General features: G+C 43.5%; 1 protein-coding gene across 1 annotated transcript in view; it reads right to left on the bottom strand.

Moving 5' to 3' along the window:
• Positions 1 to 412: 412 nt before the first annotated feature.
• Positions 413 to 15,232, bottom strand: part of THAP5 (THAP domain containing 5) — a 137,202-nt gene continuing 122,382 nt past the window's right edge. The window contains exons 5-6 of the transcript XR_006197845.1: positions 8,040 to 8,102; positions 413 to 987 (exon numbers count right to left, since the gene is read on the bottom strand). The gene's annotated coding sequence lies outside the window, so the exon portion shown is untranslated. The remainder of the gene's footprint in view (positions 988 to 8,039; positions 8,103 to 15,232) is intronic.

The raw sequence follows: 15,232 nt of genomic DNA on the forward strand, positions 1-15,232 counted from the left end.
ATGGGCAAAACCGGTGAGAACAGTCCAAGGTACTTTCCACGGCACAGGATACCTCTGGTCTCCCCGAGGACTTGGGAGAACCATGGATTTAGTAGGGAGAAGCAAGGGCTCATGATGTGAGATCCCCTTCACATGACCCATGCTTCTCTCTATAAGGAAACAGTTGTGCATCTTGTGTATTGCCTTTGGCTTTCCATCCCTTTAACAAAAATGTACAAAACCACTCACTATAGGGAAAGCCAAGAGAAATTAAACAAGTCGTTCCAGGAAGTATAACTTGTTGGTGGCAGAGCCAAGACCAAAAGCCAAGTCCCAGGACTCCCGATCTTTGGCCTCCCATAGCACAGCACTGCTGAGTAGTTGACTGCCTCATCATGCCTTCATGTCATTCTGCTTTAAGAGTTTAGCATTTATACCCAGGCCCATTTTGGTGGCTGGAGGCAGGAGAGGACAAAAAAAAAATCATATAATAAAGGTTGTATTTCTTTTGTTAGAGGACTTCAGAGCTAGGCAGAGAGGACAAGGGAATAAATAATTTAAAGACCAAGGACCAGAGACATGGCTAAAACCCATTTATTCCTAATCTACACAAGACTGGCCTCTAACTAGACATGTAGCTTCCACCTGCCTTTCTTCCTTTGCGTAGTTTTGCTCTGTGATTCTTTTTTTACTGAAGTAAAGGTGCTTATTACACAGTCCAACGGCACTTAATGCAAATGTGAACTATGTGAATTTGAGATAAGGTGACATGAGAATATTAACAAAGTCTCGATTAGTTTCCTAAAATGAAAAAAAAAAATACATTCCTCAAATTTACAAAAAAAAATCACACAATTTCAAAGCAGGGGCCAAATGAACTATATGCCGTGTTCACATTTGACAGTGTTGCTTCAGCTGTTGATGGAAATACCCTGCTTCCTTTGTCGGTGGACTGTGGATCACCCTCCTGTTTACATGCACCAGAATTTCTGCAAAAGATTTTGGTTACTTTTGTGCTGTTATTTTAATAGTCACTGCAACTTAAGCATTTAAAACTTTTCGAATCACATAACAATATCATCCAAGATGTTATTGAGTCATATGGCTAGCGTGAGTGCTGAAAATCGGGTCTGCAAACTGGTGACTTTGCAGTGCAAGTTACATAAAATGCCATTACACAAGCCAGACAACCACTGAGATAGGCCAAGCAGTAAATTTAGTGAACTCTCAAAGGGAAATATTAGCGAAAACACTGAGAGAAGAAGAAAGAAATATTCAAGGACAAACATGTCACATGTTTGTGGATAGATACAATTTGAGATAATAGTCCCTCTCCTGTGCCCTTAACTATTATTGTTTTTCCTTCAGAAAAATTAATTATGAAAACTTTGAAGTACATGAGGTCTTCAGGACTGTATGCTTGACATAAATAAGGATATGTTATACCATAGTGTTATGGGTTGAATTGTGTCCCCACAAAAGATGTTGGAGTCCTAACCCCCAGAACCTGTGAATGTGATCTTATTTGGAAATAAGGTCTTTGCATATGATCAAAATAAAATGAGGTCATTAGGGTGGTCCCTACCCCAGTATGACTACTGTCCTTATAAAATGGGGAAATTTATATAAAATGGGGAAATTTAGATGCACACAGGTATGTACAGAAGGAAGATGATGTGGTAACACAGGGAGAGGACCATCTACAAGCCAGGGGATGCCTGATGCCACCAGAAGTTGGAAGAGGCATGGAATGGATTGTCCATTCCAGCAGCAAGCATTCCAACACCTTGATCTCAGACCTCTAGCCTCCAGTACAGTGAGACAATACATTTCTGTTGTTTAAGCCACTCAGTTTGTGATACTCTGTTATGTCAGCCCTAGCAAACTAATATACTGATTGACCTTTGTAGAAATAACTCATTTTTGAGGAGGTGTACCCATTCTCAATGTTTTGGCCAACTGAGGACCCCGAGGAATGCCTCTTTGGGGAGGAAATGCCTGCCCCTGTCAGGTTACCAGTCTCAAGGGGAGTGCCTTTGCTTTCTCATCTGTCATTTACATGGCAGTGTGACCAGTTCATCAGAGGCACTTCTAAGAGACTTGTTGACTTTATGGTGGAAAGTCAAGTTTTGACTGGGGTGATGAGATTGCAGGAGAAATTGGGGGCAACCCCTGGGTGGACAGTCATACTTACTAGGGTCTGGCTCCCACTTAGAATAGAGCTGGGGTAATCTGGTGGGAACAATAAGGAAGGTTGAAGTTTGCCTAAGAAGGTCAAGGGCAATATAGATAACCTGCATTTTTGTCAAGAGCCAGGTATGTATAGTTATAGAAGAACATGGCTGAATGGAGAGGTGAGGGCAGAGGTGGATGGGTTGAAAAGAGGAGTCAGAGCTGAGGCAGTGGAGGGGTTACAATGAGAGCTACCACATTTTAAAATGCTGCTCAGAAGGGCATCAGTGTCGCTCAGTTGGTTGAGCATCCAGCTCTTGATTTCGGCTCTGGTCATGATCTCATGGATGGTGAAATCAAGCCCCACATGCTTTGAACTCTGTGCTGACAATGCACAGCCTACTTGGGATTCTCTCTCTTTTCTCTCTCTGTCCCTCCTCCCACTCACATTCTTTCAAAATAAATAAATAAACATTAAAAATAATAATAATAATAAATAAAGTGCTGCACAGAGCCAGCACACCAAGAAGGATGAGGCTAGGGCTTTCAGTGCACAGACAGGCTGGTGGGGACAGAAGCAGAAGCCCTTCCCTCTGTGCTTGGCCAAAGGACTCCAGCAGTGACATCAGTTAGAAGGGAGGGATCAAGGCTCTCCTCAATAGGCAATTCTGGAGTCACATGTCTCATCGTTCATAAAGCAAGATGGTTTCTTGGGGTGATGTCTATTTCATATGGAGGTTGGTGGTTTTGGAGACAAAGCCTAGTGCCAGTTGGGCTGCTGTGATTTCTGAAGTGGAAGTGTCCAACAGGGACTCTGTGGACAGAATATGAAACAGAGATAATCAAAGAGGTTGAGATACAAATGCATCTCTTAGTCTGTGAATGGCTCAGACCTCTTTTGATCCAGCAGGCACCAAGTTTTTGCTTACATTTCTTCTCCTGTCTTCATCCCTCGCTCAGTCATTATATGAGCACATAAGGCAGCAGGCAGAAATGGTGGTGAGGAGAGTAAGGGATTATGTATCTTTGGGGGAGGGTGGTAATAACAATGATCACAATAGCAACAATGGGAGTCATGGTGGCTGATATTTCCTGAGGACTTTACAAGTGCCAACCCCTGTACTAGATATGTTGATTCTCAGTGTAATCATGCAAGGAAGCTGTCATTACTCCTTCCCTATAGAGGAGAAGCCACTGTCTGCCAGATTTTCAATAAATGCTCTGCGTCACACAGATGGTATGTAGTATACCATAGTAATGTATGATATTGCATTGTAACATATAGTAAATAGAATCCTTACCACAACTCTCATAAAGTGAGAGATGTCAACCAGATTAGTTCCTTGCTGCAAGTTGTGACCACGGTGGGGAGGCAGGGCTCCCAGGACAGTGTACTCTATCTGTCCTAGCGAAGTCTCACTACAAACACAGGGCTGGAAATGAAATGAGAAGTGGAAGTTAGACTGGTCAAATTCCCAATCTGGGGGAGGGGTTTCCTGTATGGTGAGATCCAGATTTCCTCAGGATGTTCAAGCAACACACAGCATGAGAAAAAGGTAGGGCAAGGGCAATAGCATCAAAAGAAATTCATGGTTTGGTCCACTTGTTCTTGCTGTGAACTGCTGTTCCTATAGATTGCAATTCTGAGGCCCTAAAGAGGAAATTTCAGAAATGACCCCTTTGAGCATTATTTACTGGAAATTGGAGAGGAAAGTTTCCGTATCAAACACTGTTAGAGAGAGCTCGCTTGCTTCCGAGTTCCTTTTCTGCTCCATTCCTCAGATGCCAAATGCTGCCAGAGTTTCGGCAGTAGTTTTGCATGCAGTTGCAAGCTGTCACTTGGGTAATACAGGGGAGGGAGTTTAGCTTGACGATGTGTTTTCCAACATGGCCAGGAGCATTCTATACAAAGGCAATTATGATTAATGATTAAGCTAGTAGCTGCGTTAGAGTATACAACTTGGCCAAGGTCAAGTCTGGCATGAGGGGTGGCCTGGATGAGGCCATTTGAGGGCCAAGGTGGTGCAGATGAGTGGAAAGCCTCCAAAGAATCCAGGCAGAACCTCCTTACTTGGGGGCTGCAGAAGTGATCCCATGTAAAGGAGGCACAGGAGGCATGAAGGACTGATGAGGATCTGGACCGATGTCCTCTCCACAAAGCCACTGTTCTGACTCTTCCTCTGGCCAGCCTGAGCTATTCTAGGGCCACCATTACTCCTGTAGGCTGCTGTGTTCATTTCCTGTGGCTGCTGTAACAATGACCTCAAACTTGGTGGCTTACAACAGAAATTTACTCTCTCATGTTCTGGAGGCCAGGGAAGAACCCTTCCTCACCTCATCCAGCTGGTGGTGGCTGTTGCCACTCCTTGGCCTCCTTGACTGTATCACTGCAATCTCTGCTCTGTGGTCACAGCCTCTCTTCCTCTTTATGTGCCTTCTCTCCAGTCTCTTATAAGGACACTTATTATTGGATTTGGATTCACCTGAGAAATTCAGGGTGACCGCATCTCAAGATCTTTAACTTAACTTCTGCAAAGACCCTTTTTTGAAATAAGGTAACATCCACAGGTTCAGGGCATTAGGAAATGGAAAAATCTTTTCGGGGACCACCATGCAACTCATTATAGGTGCCAAGAGTCAGGGAACTATGAGGACCTATATCTTTGTTGTCTAAACACAATGCTTTTTGGTTTCTGTGTCACAACTATTGCTTAGGCTTGAATTTGTGAGTGGTGTTCAGTGACAAGGCAAGTCAAACTTCAAGATGCCTTTTAGCCAAAGCTATGCTCCTGAGTGATCTCTAGGGGACTCCTGTCTGTTGGGCATCTCAGTCTAATCTTCTACAGGTCCTCCTCTGCTTGTGCCCTTCAGCCTGTGGTGGGTAAATTAGACCCAACAACTAAGAATGCAAGGGACTTCAGAGGCCATCTGATTTACATGGGTTGCAAGTGTTTAGCACCAACTATAACCAACGCTACCCCAGACTCATGACAGATATGAAGCATCTCTTGTAATGTCAGTCCAGCTAGAGCCTCGGACTTCTCAGGCCAGTCCTCAGAGTAGCCACGGCCATGGGTTAGACTTAGCACAGGAAATGAAATCCCTCTGCGATCTCTGATGCCAAACAAGCCTCATTTTTTGGAGGAAACTGACGCCCAGAGAGGATGAGAAAATTGATAAAGGTGGTGCTCTATTCGCATATATCTCAACACTGCATTTCCCATTAAAAAAAAATCAGATTAACAACTTTGTAGTTTCCCAAATTAGGATCTTTTTTTAACCTTCAAAATACCTATGTGTTGACCTGATTTTCTTCTTATTCGTTTTAACAGTTCCGTACCTCACACAGACACATGGAGCCTGTCACCCTCCCAACGTGACTTAGCACACACGGCACAGCCATTCTGCTCTGCAGCTTCTGACCCTGTCTGCTAGCTCATAGAAAATGAAATTATATTAAATGGGATTTTAGAAAATTGTCACGGCCTAAAGTGAACATCATTTGTTGGGAAACAAACCATATGTTGGCAATTTTACTTCTAATTCTTGGCTTGGGGACATTTGAGTTCTAGGGAGAAGAAGGGGAGCCCCTCGCCAGGCCTCACTGTGCCCCTGCCAGTGGGGTGCCTCACTCTGCCATTTCCTGGGAGCAGTTCCCACCCTGAGGCCCCGTGGCTGAGATGCTTACTTCCTCAGACATTTGAATTTGCCCTGTTTGGATCTGTTGTTAGGAAAGAGAGGCCCTAAGACATCATGTTCAACTCAGCTTCTTCCATAGTCCGTTGGTCTGCTACAGTCTGGGGGAAAACTGGCAGCATGAGTTTGGGTAAGAGTTAAGAAGACAGGAGTGAACATTTCAAGGTTAGGGGAAAAAAAATGAAGAAATAAGGCTAGGATCAATCTTCAGCTTGGTCTGTTTGGTCCCAAGAGACTTTCCATTTGTCACAGTGGGGTGACGTAACCTTGATGGGGGGGGTTTTAAGGAAGAAGGAGCTACAATCTGCAGTTACCGAAGGGCCACAGAGATTCCTCCAGTTAAGCTTCACAACAGCCATCTGAGACTGTTGCTCTTGCCCCCATTTTATAGAACAGGAAACCAAGGGTAAGAAAGTTTGTTATTTGCTCAAGGTCAACTAGTAACTGGCAAGTGAAGGAATCGATCTCCAGTGTTGCCTTCTAATTAAGTAAGGTATATCAAGAGGGATCCAAAGTAATTATTGGGGCAGGTTTTCTTCACGAATATGACATTTCTCTATGGGAAAACTCTGCAAGTAAATTCTACAGGGACAGTTATTGAGGAGAGGACATCATTCAAGGCTGAGAGCTGAGATAGAATACAAATTGTGTGATCAACTGTATTCCCTTCACCCCTAGACTGGAGCTCGCTGAATTCCCAAAGTCCTTCTTGAGTCTTTCTATTAATCTGAATGTTGCAAACCTCACCGATGCTTGTTAGTTGCATTTTGGTTATATTTGAGTGACTGTTAGAGCTACCATACTGGATGCTTGGCAATATCTAAGATGGAAGAACTCATTTAACCCTCACAACAATACCAGGTGGATGATCAGTATTGTCATACCCATTCTACAAATTACGGAGCTAATGCAGGAATTCACATAATTTGCCCCCAAAACAAATCCTGGGGCATAGTGGGATTTCCCTCAAGGCTGTGACTCTCCAGTGTGTTCTAGTTAATGCCCTCTGGTTTGAAACTCCTCTAAGGACAGGAAGAGTGGCTTTGCTTTCCCTTGTTAGTTTCCCTTTCACTGGGGAAGATCGTGTCATTAATGTGTGCCTTTCTCTGTTCCGTGCTGCCTTTGTTCCTTTAGTATCCACCGTCCTGACTCATTCCATTTTGGTTTGGATTTCAACCAATTGAAACCTAATCTCTGATACTGTTAGCTGGGGGAGCAGCAAATGTTAATCCTCCAGGGGAAGTGTTTGAAGAAGGAGACTCTGGAAGGACAAAAGGCCTTCAAGACCCAGATGATCCTCTAATGATCCAGGTGATAGGGAAGGTGGTTTTGAGAGGAGAGATTGCCTCAGAGCGTCAGAACAGGTAGAGAAATTGTATGGTTTATGGACCTGCAGCAGCGTCACCACCTGGGAACTTGGCAGAAAGGCAGAATGTGGGGTCTGCCCTTTCAGAAGTCCCCAGGTGACTTGGGGGTACATTATAGTTTGGGAAGCACTGGTCTAGCTCATACTCTGCCTTCTTTGTCTGAACTCAGGGTGGAACTGAAAGGTAAATTCAAACCACCTTTTCCAGATGCTCAGGTGAGAGGGAACTTCATACAGGCAAGAGCAGCTGAAAATCAGATCTAGGGCTCCCAGATGGAGCCGGCAGTTTGCAACACAGTTAACTGATTCTAAACGAATAAATGGGCCAACCTCAACGTGTGGTGGCTGAGTTAGCGGAAATCTACCAGGTCAGATCTAATTCAAAATGTTTTAGTTTTAGATAAGTGATATCTAGTTTCTCCCCCATGAGGGCAAATGTAAAATAGCCTGAAATCTGTATTAGCAGTTGGAGAGCTGGCCAGATCCCTTTTCCTCTGGGAACCAATGCGTTCATTTCTCTCACGGCTCAGCTCATGAATTAACTATTTCCCCTGGAACTGAAATTGGAAGAACTTCCCTGAGCAAAAAGCAATTTCATTCCCCTCTGATTTTTTTCTAAGTGCAGGTTAACTTGAAGCTCAGCACTGCCCTGCTCTGCAATGCTCCAAGCTGACCTGTTCTCCTCCATAATGTCATCTTGCGGATAAATTGGAATCAGAGGGAAAAAAGCAGCTCCAGAGCTTGGTGTTTTCTTAGCTTATTGTATTGTATTTTTGGCAAGTCTTTCAATCTTTAAGTGTTTAAAACTTTCCCTAATATTACTTACCTCGTAATCTCCTTTAAGGATGCCAAGTGAAGGTTAATGAGACGGTGAGGTGACTTTGATCTCCTGGGGAGAAAAAGAAAGCCTATAAATGTATCAAACACAGTGACTAGGTATAGACAAGATTTTAAAAAGACAAATCCTGAACACAGTCACCAATCTACATTAAACTTGCTGCTCCAATGGCGTGGCCATTGGCGTCATTCTGATACCTACCAGTGAGGGCTTGAAGGGCTGTGGGGGGCGGGGGCAGGGGGCGGAGGATCTCTAACAGCTGAGCCTTTTGTTTTGCCGCAGCACACTTCATAATGAGCCCTGTTGCCTTCAGAATTACATCTCAAAACTTCAGTTCTTGTGTTTTGATCTTTGCTCACCTCTTCAAGTTCAATTTTTATCACTTCTGGTCTCTCCTTTGCTGTCATTTCTGCTCTCCAACATTACCTGTCTTCAGTGCACTTTCTTATGACATTTACTGTTCTTTTTGCTCAGAATACTCTTCTTATCCCGTCTTCCAAACACCATCATCTGGTTAGTCTTCCTGATCCCTCACATCTCAGCTACCTCCTCTGGGAAGCCTCTCAGGGTCTTCTAAGCCTGAGTGGAGAGAGCCTCATGGGGTCCCATTGTAAACCCTTAAACCCTTTCTAGTAATTCCCTGTGTATTTACCTTTCTCTCCTAGACCAGTAGTTCTCAGCCTTGATTGGACATTTAGAATCATGTGGGGACATTTTAAAACTCCAAATATCCAGATCATACCCAGACTAATGAAATCACAATTTCTGGGAGTAGGATTTAGGTACCAGTATTTTTTAAAGCTCTCCCAGTGATTCCAGGGTATAAGTCAGCTTGAGAACCACTGTAATGGGTTGTAAACTCATGAGACTGCAGACAGTCACACCATAATGCCTGGTACATAATGGCACCCAATAGAGCTCAGTGAATGAATGAGTGAATGAGATGTTGAGGTTACAGCTTGGCAGACCTTGAACTTTGATTCCCAGGTCATTGTTGGAGGATCATTCTCTTAGGTACCTGAGGCCCTGAGATTCATCTTCAACAGAAACCAATTAATCTTATTTCCAGGAAATGTAAACTAAGTTAATCAGATACTTTTATCACCCTTCCTTTCCAGCTCCCAGCCATTAGCTCATTTTTTTTCTCAGTAAGGAAGCCTACATAGAAAGCAAAATTAAGAGTAGATATGGAAAGGGAAGGAAGCTGAAGGTCTTACAGGATGTTTTTTATTTGTGATGCCTGATAAGCATCAACTTTGTACTATATGGATTCCATGGACTGGATATTCTTGATATTTGAGATAATTTATCTGAAAGGGCTCTGAAAATCATAAGGAGGGATTGTTGTTATTATGACCGCATAATTTCACTTATTCCTATAACAAATAGAAGGCCTTTATGATCGCACTGAACAACAGGAATATAAAGGGGAAAAGGGTCATTGCTACTTCTGTGGGATGAGTGTGCTAGAGAATCCTGAGCATGGGTCTTTTGCATGTCAGGTGATAAATCCAGGAACTCAGAGAAAGGAGTGCCATATAGCCATGTTACCTGCCACCCCCCTCACCCCCACTCTGGGTTGTGAGCACAGTCAGTGTGGAGGCTGTCCTACTCATCTGCCTTTGCTCAAGGCCTGACACAATTCAACTCTCAAGATAAGATAGATCAGTTATGGTCCATTTGTTAGGTCAGATTCTTTGGGTTCCAGACACTAGAAAACCAGTTAAGCATAGAAGTATTTATTTATTTATTTATTTATTTATTTATTTATTTATTTATTTCAGTAGTTAAGAAAGTCAAAACCAACATCAGAAAAGAAAAACACAACTTAGAAGAAGAACCTTGGGAAGGCTGTGCCCAGGGTTCTTTTTAGGACTTGTGACTCTGGAAACTTAGGCCCCCTCGGTATCACTCACCTCTGCTTTTCTTGTCTGTTGTTGGGTTCCTTCTCTCTTCCTATAGGGTGGCTCAAGACATGTAACGGGCACAGGGGCAGGCAATGGCTCTGGACTCACATTTTCCAAATCTTCCCTCCAGAGAGGAAAGGCTGTCTCTCTTGAGCTTAATTCCGTGGGAAGGACTCTGACTGCCTAAGATGAAGAGGTTGCCATTGCCCACTCATTGGGGCAGAGTGTGGGAGCACACCTGTAAAAGGATGGGGGCAGGCTTCTCAAGGAAAGGAGATGTTCTCCAAACAGTACCACTTGCTGGCATGTGGTTGTTACAGGGCTCCTTACTCCATCAGGTAATGTGTCCCAGTTATGAAAACAGATAGGATTAACAGGCTCTGTCTATTCATTGCAGATTTTTAAGAAAAGTACAAGAAGTTCTAAATATCCCTCTGCAAGGCAACTACAATTACAATGAAGGAGAATACACAACTTTTGCAAACCCTAGGCTGAAAGCTCATTTTTCTGGAAATCATTCTTTTGTGTTTCTACTAAAATTAGAACATTATCCCATAGTGCCCCAAATCTGGTAAGATATGATTATGATCTTAACTCTTGGCCTGAATGAAATAGCAACATGGTGGAGAAGGCTACCCTGTCCTGGAAAGGGTCTATGCTAGCTACTCAGAGTTTGGCTGCTGCAAGGACTCTCACCCACTGACTGGGGCTCCCTGCAGGTCTGGGGCCTAAAGGGTCTGCATCTGAGGAAGCCCTCCTTTATCCAGAGTGCAGGTGCTGTTTAAATATTATTTGGTGTCTCATTTAATAGGGGATGGGAGAGTGAGAACTTTGAACAAGTTTCTATTTCTTATTGTCCTGAAACTTCCACTTTATTGCAAGTAAAGACTCCAAGTTGGTCTCATCCAGAACGAGGAGGTCTTTGGCTAATCTAGAGCAGTAATGTTTTCACAGTTCTTTCTGATAGAACAAGGTTCCAGAAGCAAGGCAGAGTGCATTGGCTTCCCTCAAAGTGGAGAACTGAAATAAACCTCTCTGAAAAAGAAGCATCCTGTGGGAGTTGGGATAGCAGAGGAAGAAATAACAGAGCAGGGATGATGGTCCTGAAGGTTTTCATGTTGCCTGTGAAAGCTGGGTCTGGTAAAATGATGTGAGGGACAGAGGTCACTGAATCCTGCTCTCATAAATGTGGGGACAATGCAGAGAAAACAGTTTTTCCAGGAATAGGTGAGAGCCAACACAGGCCTGGGATGCTGGCATAAAAAGAACAAAGGCCCCAAAGAAAAAGAGACCTAGCATAGTTGTCAGTGGGCCAGTTGAGTGAAATCCCAGTGATAGTGGGGCAGATCACCAGGCTGGGAAAATGGGGCGGAGGCAGACTTCTTTCCATTGTCTCAATTGTCCTCTCCCAGGCTAGTGACCCAGGAAAACCCAATGACAGTAGCCTTTCTGCAGCAGTCTTTGCAGACAAAGTTCCCATACAAATTGCTACTGAGTGTCTGCCACATTTTAAATAGGGTTCTTTGGTGAAGCCAAAGTTCAAGGTAGCAAGAATTTTTTAAATTGCCGTTTAAAATAAACACTGTGTGGATGTTTTTGCCCTCTGCTAGCATAATTGCTCTCAGGGGGCAAATGATTTTTTGCTTAACCAAATGAATTAATAGATCTGTGGCTCTATAGAGGCAGCTCCACCTCCTACCACACAGACAGACATAGAGTTTGGAAACAGGGAAGAGAAGATAGAAAGAAGTGAGTGGTTCTGCATGAAAATTGAGTTGAATTCAGAGTTTGTGTGGATAGAAAGAGGGAGGGAGTGAAGAAGAAAGAGAATCTGCTGGCTGGGAGGAGGCTGGTTCTTGAGGAGGCAGGGTTAGACAAGAGATGACCAGCAGGAAAACTGATGCTGGTTCTCTTGGTGGGAGGACTAGCTACAGAACTTCTAGAAACAGCACCCTTCAGTTGTCTCACTTTATTGAAAATATTACTACAAGAATAAGATGTTACAGTGTATACCCATTTGAAAACCATAAAGGCAAACATTATTTTTGGTTTTGATTGAAAAATATTCAATTTTCATGGGGCACCTGGGTGGCTCAGTCGGTTAAGCGTCCGACTTCAGCTCAGGTCATCATCTCACGGTTCATGGGTTCAAGCCCCACATCGGGCTCTGTGCTGACAGCTCTGAGCCTGAAGCCTACTTTGGATTCTGTGTCTCCCTCTCTCTCTCTGCCCCTCCCCTGCTATTGCTCTGTCTGTGTCTCTCTCTCAAAAATAAATAAACATTAATTTTTTTTTAATATTCAATTTTTCATATATACCCTTTGATGCTTTGCAATGGAAGCCTGGCCCCGATCACTGCCCCAGGATCTGTGGTCAAAGTGATGGCACACACCTGTCTTGCATGGGGGGCAGGGGGAGGTTGTGGAAATTAGGAAAAAGGGGCTGTAGTCCATGTTTGGGTCTAGCAGAGTGAAGAGAAAGGGACATCATCAAACAGAAAGATAAGGTGATGGAGGGGCAGGCACAGGAAATCAGAGCAAGTGAGCCCTGAGGAAATGTAGGGAGTGTGCTGATTTTCCCGCCACTGGGCAAGGGACTCTACTTACTCTTTTCTTCCTTTTTATTAGTTTTTTTTTTTTAATTCCAATCTCTCATAAAGGAAAAGTTTAAACATCCTGACATGTTGAATGAAAGTCACTCTGACTTCCTGTATGCCCACCACACAGAATCAAGAATTGTTAACATTTGACCATTTCTTCATTTCATTTCATTTCATTTCATTTCTTCTTTTCTATGTATGACTTTGATTTTTACTATTTATTTTTATTATTTTTTTGTGGAGCCATTGGCACATACATTGCAGGACATCATGACACTTGAGCTCTAAAAACTTAAGCATGTGTTTCCTAAATATAAGCCATTATCACTCAACTATTAAAAGGAAGGGTCAGGGGTGCCTGAGTGGCTCAGTAGGTTAAGTGTCCAACTCTTGATTTCAGCTCAGGTCATGATCTCATGGTTCGTGAATTCGGGCCCCGCATTGGGCTCTGCACTGACAGCGCAGAGCCTTCTTGGGATTCTCTCTCTCCCTCTTTCTCTGCCTCTCTCTTTCTCCAACTCTCTCTCTCAGAAATAAATAAACTTGGGGTGCCTGGGTGGCTCAATCGATTAAGAGTCAGACTTCAGCTCAGGTCATGATCTCACCGTTCACGACTTTGAGCCCCACATCAGGCTCTGTGCTGACAGCTCAGAACCTGGAGCCTGCTTCAAATTCTATGTCTCCCTCTCTCTCTCTGCCCTTCTTTAGCTTGTGCTCTTTCTTTCTCTCAAAAATAAACAAACATTAAACATTTTTTTAAATAAATAAACAAGCTTAAATAAAAAAGGAAGGGTCAGCCCTAAGAGCAGGGGAACTCAGAGGTCACCAGGTGGCTGGTACCTGAGTTATAAAACAAGGAGCAGGGAAAAGGCCCCATTCCAGCTTCCAGGAAGTCTGGTGAACCAAGGAGATAAGCCTGCCACCCCTTGCCTGAGCCATTCCCAGCAGGTGTACTTTGTAATGTGAAAATATCTTCCCAGAGATACCCATCCTTGCCACAGCGTTATCATGTCTTCCCTCCCTTCCTCTTTTCTTCCCCATGGCTGTTTTCCTGTGCTCTCTTTTCTTGACTCTGCTTCTTATTCTATTACTCCGTGAAGCATCTCCTTGTCATTGCCAGCCATGGGTTGGGTCACAGTTAGGGACACAGGAGTCATACAGGGCTGATGTGTTTTGGGGGAAGGGGAGTAGGTGAGTGTGGCAGGGGACCAGAGGGAGTACTGCCTGTGAGGAAAAAAAAGGTCACAGTCACCATTTAGCCCCTCACACTGGCTAAGGGGGAACGTGATCTTGGACTGGCTGTGGTGGGTTGTCTGTCTGTCAGCCTGCTCTGCTAGGTTCTGTATTTCCATCCGTGCATCCATCACTCTATTCTTTTTATGCCTCTGACACTATTTCTTTCCCTTCTTGTGTCTATCTCTTTCTCTTCCTTTCTGGCTCTCTCTGACTTTCATTCCTGTCTGTTTATGTGTGTAACCCAGCTCTTCCCTTTACCATTTTCTTTCTTTCTTTTCTTTCTTTCTCTTTCTTTCTTTTATTCTTTCTTTCCTTTCATTTTCTTTTCTTTTGCCTTGCACTTTTTAATGCAGAGATCTTACACATATTTTATGCATTCCTAAGTATTTTATAGTTTTTAACATTTTTTAAATTTAAATTCAAGTTAGTTAACATACAATGTCCTTTACCATTTTTTCTATTCCATGTTCAGACGATGCTAAACTTAGAGAAGAAGCCTTTTGAAGCAGGGACAAGATATGCCACTCAACAGTATCTGCTCTTTTTTAGGGATGTTAGTATCCAGACATCTGAGAAGTGCTGTGGGGCCTTTGTAAAGGAAAGCAGTGTGTGGTTGTAAAGAATAATGCTGGCAATAACAAATAAGGACATAAGCCACTTTGTAATTTTGTTTGCTTCCATTTGGGTGTAAATGCTCATGGGATAAGTAGTTATCATTTCAATGGTCAGGATGCTTTATTTACCACACTGCTGTCTATTTCCCTGTGGCCTTCTTGGGAGGATGAAGTCTCCTCTGTGCCAATTAAGGAGTTAAGGAAGAGACAGGCCCCGTATTTCTAGATTCCAGCAGAACAGGTCTGCTAGTTATGAGCCTGAGGGCAGTGCAGAGTGCAGCCAGCCCCTCCTGGAATCTGCCAGAGCTGTGGTTCCAGCTGGTGTGAGGACATTTGCCAAAAAATTGGAAATTCCAATGGCATCTAAGCAGGTACATCTCCCAGAACAACCACTGGGCACCCTGTAATATGTCCATTCAAGTTCACGGCTCACTACAAAACCCCTCAAGCCTCTGGCTATTATTGCACTGGATATGGCTGGCATGCAGCCCCAGCTGATAAGCTGAGGGGCATAAAACAAAATCAATAGCACTTTTTCTCCCCAGCATCATTTCATCCTCCTAATTGTCTCTAATGTAAACATATAATCGTTTAGCCAGGCCACTTTTAAGTCAAGCACCAGGAGTAACAGGCGCCAATTGCAAGACAGCTACGCTGGGTTTGTTGCATTTGAATTCTGCATTAGACCGCCAAAATCTGATTTTCCTATTATTTAGAAGAAACCTCTAGGGGTTATTAAAGTTAGCTGCAAATAACGTTACAGACCCATCATCTTTACGTTCAATGCAAACATTATTTATTGGGAACCCATTATAGTTCTGCACC

This window comes from Panthera leo, chromosome A2 (genome assembly GCF_018350215.1).
Source record: "Panthera leo isolate Ple1 chromosome A2, P.leo_Ple1_pat1.1, whole genome shotgun sequence".
In the NCBI taxonomy this organism is placed as follows: Eukaryota; Metazoa; Chordata; class Mammalia; order Carnivora; family Felidae; genus Panthera; species Panthera leo.